Source organism: Nilaparvata lugens, chromosome 9, assembly GCF_014356525.2.
Source record: "Nilaparvata lugens isolate BPH chromosome 9, ASM1435652v1, whole genome shotgun sequence".
Classification (NCBI taxonomy): Eukaryota; Metazoa; Arthropoda; class Insecta; order Hemiptera; family Delphacidae; genus Nilaparvata; species Nilaparvata lugens.
Genome location: NC_052512.1, coordinates 12,941,195 through 12,947,376, shown reverse-complemented (window position 1 = coordinate 12,947,376; position 6,182 = coordinate 12,941,195). Strand labels below are relative to the sequence as shown.

The following is a 6,182-nucleotide window of genomic DNA, read 5'->3' as shown; positions in this document are numbered from 1 at the left end:
ACCCGAACGAAAATACCATCGTTGCAAAATTGTGTAAAATTGCAAATTTTTCAATTCTATAATCAAATTCCGGTTACAGAATTTTATGTAGATTATTATCATCCCAGTACCATTCTCTGGTAGTACCAAAAAAGCTTCAAGAATCAGGCCAACCGTGCTCTTGAAATTGGAAAAAATTACATCAAAACTTTGAAATAGCTTCAGTTGGGAACTTGAACTTTTAGTCCTTAAATCAAGAAAGACTCTTCTTGAACTATAATACGAGTAACTCTTATACATTAGATCTCAGTTATCAGAGCTCACCATAATTTTCAAAATCTTCAATTCATGTGAAACTGGAATAATTTGATATCTAATTTTTTTACATATTTTTGAAATTTAATTATTCGTGTGTATTGTATAATTATTGTAGTGCTAATCTATATTTTAAAAATGAAACGTTGATAGTGCCATTTTTTACTGGCACATGTTTCGACGTATAGATACTATACTCATAGGCCCGTTATTTGCACAAAAGCCAGTTGAATTTTAATCGTGATTTATTTTGCAAGAACCAATCAGAGAAAAGGTGTTTTTTAAAAGATGGCTTTCTGATTGGTTCTTGTGGAATTAATCACAGTTAAAATTTAACCGGCTTTTGTGCGACCAGAACATAGCCTTTATTTATCTTGACATTAATGACAACTCGTTCATTCATAGAATCTTCAATTTCTAGAGCAGAAAATATGGTTATAAAACTATCTTTATTTGATAATTTTGAACTGTGTGTCAAAAGTCGTAAATTATATCAGTGGAAGAATTAAACAAAAGGCTAATGTTTATGACTCTATGTATTGAGAAAAAATAAACTTTTACATCTTCAATTTGTCAAATTTAATAATTATTATTCTTGTTTCTTCATTCCTTATTCTATGCCTTACAGCTACAGTCACATATTACAATAAACAGTTATTTTATATTAAACGGTATTCATGTTTCAGCTCCGTACAGCATAGCTGGCGTTCCGTGTGATAATCCGAAGCAGACTGAATGCTCCTATCCACTACCTGATCATGTGCCCAAATGTATGACATTTAAATTCAGTGATTAAGTAGGCCAACTGTTCGCACAGTGCCAGTTCAAACGGAATCTCTGTTACCTATTTGAACTGAATTAAATCCATATTTTTGGCCATATGCACCATCAACTACGTTTAATGCTATAGACTGAATAAAATAAGTTGAGAATTGTCCCCCCACCCGACGAAATACCATCGTTGCAAAATTGTGTAAAATTGCTAATTTTTCAATTCTATAATCATATTCTTGTTACAGAATTTTATGTATAGTATATTATCATCCCAGTACCATTCTCTGGTAGTACCAAAAAAGCTTCAAGAATCAGGCCAACCGTGCTCTTGAAATTGGAAAAAAATTACATTCAAAACTTTGAAATAGCTTCAGTTGGGAACTTGAACTTTTAGTCCTTAAATCAAGAAAGACTCTTCTTGAACTATAATACGAGTAACTCTTATACATTAGATCTCAGTTATCAGAGCTCACCATAATTTTCAAAATCTTCAATTCATGTGAAACTGGAATAATTTGATATCTAATTTTTTTACAGATTTTTGAAATTTTAATTATTCGTGTGTATTGTATAATTATTGTAGTGCTAATCTATATTTTAAAAATGAAACGTTGATAGTGCCATTTTTTACTGGCACATGTTTCGACGTATAGATACTATACTCATAGGCCCGTTATTTGCACAAAAGCCAGTTGAATTTTAATCGTGATTTATTTTGCAAGAACCAATCAGAGAAAAGGTGTTTTTTAAAAGATGGCTTTCTGATTGGTTCTTGTGGAATTAATCACAGTTAAAATTTAACCGGCTTTTGTGCGACCAGAACATAGCCTTTATTTATCTTGACATTAATGACAACTCGTTCATTCATAGAATCTTCAATTTCTAGAGCAGAAAATATGGTTATAAAACTATCTTTATTTGATAATTTTGAACTGTGTGTCAAAAGTCGTAAATTATATCAGTGGAAGAATTAAACAAAAGGCTAATGTTTATGACTCTATGTATTGAGAAAAAATAAACTTTTACATCTTCAATTTGTCAAATTTAATAATTATTATTCTTGTTTCTTCATTCCTTATTCTATGGCCTTTACAGCTACAGTCACATATTACGATAAACAGTTATTGTTATATTAAACGCTATGTATGCCCTATAGTCAGGTCCACGTTATAATGACAAAGGAGAAAGATGGGAGAACAGCTCTACAGATATACGTTCAGCTCGTACAGATATACGCGCCTCCAACCCGCGTTCCACTCTTGCTCCCCGGTCGATCATCAATCGATCTGCTCGAGTGACGTTCGATTGCGGAGCAGAGCGAAAGTCTGTACGCACCTCTATAGGTTCCTATCAATAAATTGTTGATTCCTCCAAGAAGACGATGAAGAAGAAGAAGAAGAAGAAGAAAAGTTGTTCTCTTTTCAATTTTCCCAAGATGAAACCATGCACCTTCTGTGAATGTGATTTGTGTTAGGCCCAGTCCGGCGAGTAATAGTATATTTCGCACCTAGGGCCGAAAATGAGACTTTTCTGGCTCGAAATCGGTTTTCAAGTCCGAGGCCGTAGGCCGAGGACTAGAAAAGATTGAGAGCCGGAAAAACATTTTTGCCCATGGTGAGAACGTTATTTTTCGCCACACAGAAAAAAAACTATATTCATATGAGATAATTGTCTATTATAAGCACTTCCGAAAGCAAAAGTGGAAGGTCATAGCTCTAGCAAATCTGAGGTAATCTGAATATCAAGAAATTGTCCAAGTATTTTTATTTTTATTATGATTTGTCTAAAAGATTATGTAAGAGGTTGAGTTTATACTTTTTATTCTTTCAAATGACAATAAGATGATATATTATAAATGTTTTAATTATTGAATGATAATCACAAATAATGAAAAGTTTTTGATCAGCTGTTTTAGCAACTTGAAATTTGGCAATCTGAATGTCAATGGAAGTTTAGGTTAGAAGTTCTATCCTACTCTGAAAATCGAATTATTTGAATAGTTTATAATATATATCTTATCTGTATTTTATTCATCCAAAAAAATGATAGTATATTATTGCAGAATACTATATTGAATTCTAGAAGCATATAAATGATTCCGTTAAGCCTTGTACACACGTCCGTACAGATTCGCGCGAACAATCGTATGTACACATGCCTCAACATTCACTGTACGTCCTTGTGGACGCGATCCACGTTTGCCTCGGCATTCAAAAAGCTATCTGATTGGCAGACGACACGAAGCCATGATAGATGTAGATTTTCCAGAACATGACAACAATGGCGTCATTCCATCATTGAAGATAGTTATCACAAATTGCAGCAGTATCATTTTATTCATTGACTTATATAATGAAATCAAAAATAAAACTTGACAAACGATGTTGGTGGGTTGAACGTGTAGGTTGAAGTAAGGAAATAAATTGCTACATGACGTAAGAGGACAATTCAAACTTTATTAGGATGTCAAAACATTATCTTGTTAATATACGAATCTAATTCAACTAGTTATCTAAACAATGATATCATCATGAGGGAAGCAATAACTCCTCAACAGAACGATTGGCTCTAACTTTGAGATTCTTGGCATTGGCGATTCATTTGTTGGTTTCCAATATCTATTCTGAATCTCAAAAAAAAAAAATTTCTACAATAATTCCAGAAGTTTTGATGACCTAATCAAAGCACTTAACACTGTCTCACAAATTGACAGTCTTCTTAAGGAAATTAGCCATAAATTGAATCAAATACTTAATTGCTGCCCATTTTAACTAACTCTGCTCATACACATCATGACAAAACAAGATTCTCCAAAAGATTAGCTTCAAGATTTACCTTAAGGGAATCCTAGTTCAAAGTTTGAATAAAACTCTCTATAGCTAGCCTACTATCTAAAACGTATATATATATTGAAGATTACAATTTTAATTAACAACTCTGATTGATAACATGAAACTAACACAAGATGATTGATAGCTACAGTAAAATAATTTGAGCTATACTTTCTTGTAGGAACCCTGTAGAGAAGCTTTTCACTCAAATTATGCAGTTCTAAATTTGTTAATCATGATACAAATTATATACTCCATGCATGTTTCTATTTAAATATTTGACAATCCACATATCCTACAAAATTACAAAAATTTACAATTTATTTACAATAGTTATTGGATCACAATTTGATTTGTCATTCATCAACCTAATCATTGGAATTAGGTTATGACGCCTTCAATGTTTACGTTTTGCCTCACCCTATGGCAAAATCGCGTCCACACGTACATTCAATGCTCGCCGAGGCGCCTTTGAGCACGCCAAAATACCGACAGGGTTCCGGTTCGCCCACATGCCTCAGCGAACAGTGTCCACACGTGCGAATGCAAGCCCATACACGTATGCTCACCCGAGGCAAACGTACGTGTGTACACCGTTTTATCCACCATGTTCCGTGATAAACGCTGTAACTAGGAGGTTTGAGGTTAGATTCTATTATACTCTGAAAATGAATTTGAATAGTTTATAATATCTCATTTGTATTCCATTCATCCAAATAAAATTATAGTATCTTATTGCAAAAACTTTATTCAATTCTAGAAGCATAAACTGATTCCGTTTTCATAACTATTTTGTAAACACGTTCACATCAAATCATAATCAGCTGACTTCAAGGTTATTTTACAGCCCTAGGACCGTAATAGTATATTTCGCACCTAGAGCAGAAAATGAGATTTTTCCAGCTCGAAATCGGTTTTCAAGTCCGAGGCCGTAGGCCGAGGACTAGAAAAGATTGAGAGCTGGAAAAACATTTTTGCCCGTGGTGCGAACGATATTTTTCGCCACACTACAGGTATTGCTGAATAAATAAAGAATACAAAATAAAGAATACTCGTTAAGCTATTGTACCTATCTCTTGATTTTAGTGGTAGAAGATTTGCAGTCAGGATTTCAGATTCTTTTAAAATTTCACTTGGAATACCACAGTCATCTTCAAGCATTTTTGAAAATTCGGAATGCACTAATCAACAATAAATAATTGAATAAAACTGGTTGCGAAGCGAATTAGTTTGATTCGAAACTGGAACTAAAATCATGGCAACTTCAGCTTATTATGAAAGTGGACACTCGCCGATCTAGCGGATGACTTATTAATAATAATTAGCGCGTTGTTTCCAGCCATAAGCGGCTGGAAAGAGACAACTTTCTGACTCCAGCTGTTTAAAGTGTAGGACTTAGCTAAATCCCGAGTTAATAAATCATTCAACATGACACAACTTCCAGAAAAGTACCAAAGGTTGGAGCCCAACACGATTCCAATATTGGATAGTTCAATTAATGTAGCTGGGTTATGTGTAACTTCCACATTTTTGAATTTTACACTGGAATTTGCAATCCAATGCAAACAAAAAACACCAAACATTCAATTTTAAAATACTTTAAAAATAAATTTTATCAATTAAAATTTATTGTAAGTCTGAACTCCAAAGAGAATGTAAAATTTTGAGACCAAAAAGCAAGCACACTGTTTCAATTGATTATAATTCAGTGTTTTGTGATTGATAAAACTTTTCAAACAAGCAAGTTCTAACTTTTGACTTACTGAAGGCAAAAGTCGTTGTTCTTAGAACATTTTTACTGATTGAGTTTGTTGGACAACAAAATTGATTTACTCTTCCCTCCTTTTTTTGGGATCAGGCCCCAGGGGTAGGCAGTCGCCCAGGGCGGCAGATTTTAGGGGGCGACAAATTTTAAAGGTGCGTACAGATTTAGAAACAGATGCTGCAAACATGAGCAATTCACTTTTAATCAGCTGATGCCAAGCTTTTTATATCTGTATCTTACCGTTTCTGTAAAAATACATATATAGTCAGCTGATTAAAAGTGAATTGCTCATGTTCGAGGCGTGTATATCTGTATGCACCTTTAGGAACGGAAAATATTAAAATACAAATAGATAATAAATTCATAATATTAAATGTGAATGGTAAAATTATATAAGAAGCTTTTCCAAACTCAAGCTAATGAAGACATAATATATAAGATCAACAATGTCCCAGGAACATCTGAGTGGTCTAGCGAACATAAAATAGCTCAGTCCCTAGATCTTGAAGAATTGGAGA

At 33.5% G+C, this 6,182-nt stretch overlaps 1 protein-coding gene across 4 annotated transcripts in view; it reads left to right on the top strand.

Annotated features, from left to right (window-relative positions):
* Nucleotides 1–877, top strand: part of LOC111064376 (arrestin domain-containing protein 17-like) — a 52,524-nt gene extending 51,647 nt beyond the window's left edge. For 3 of the 4 annotated variants that reach the window (XM_039435507.1, XM_039435508.1, XM_039435505.1), the window contains exon 9: nucleotides 1–861. This exon is cut by the window's left edge and continues 255 nt beyond it. The gene's annotated coding sequence lies outside the window, so the exon portion shown is untranslated. The other variant, XM_039435504.1, reaches the window with a different exon arrangement.
* The last annotated feature ends 5,305 nt before the right edge of the window (nucleotides 878–6,182 follow it).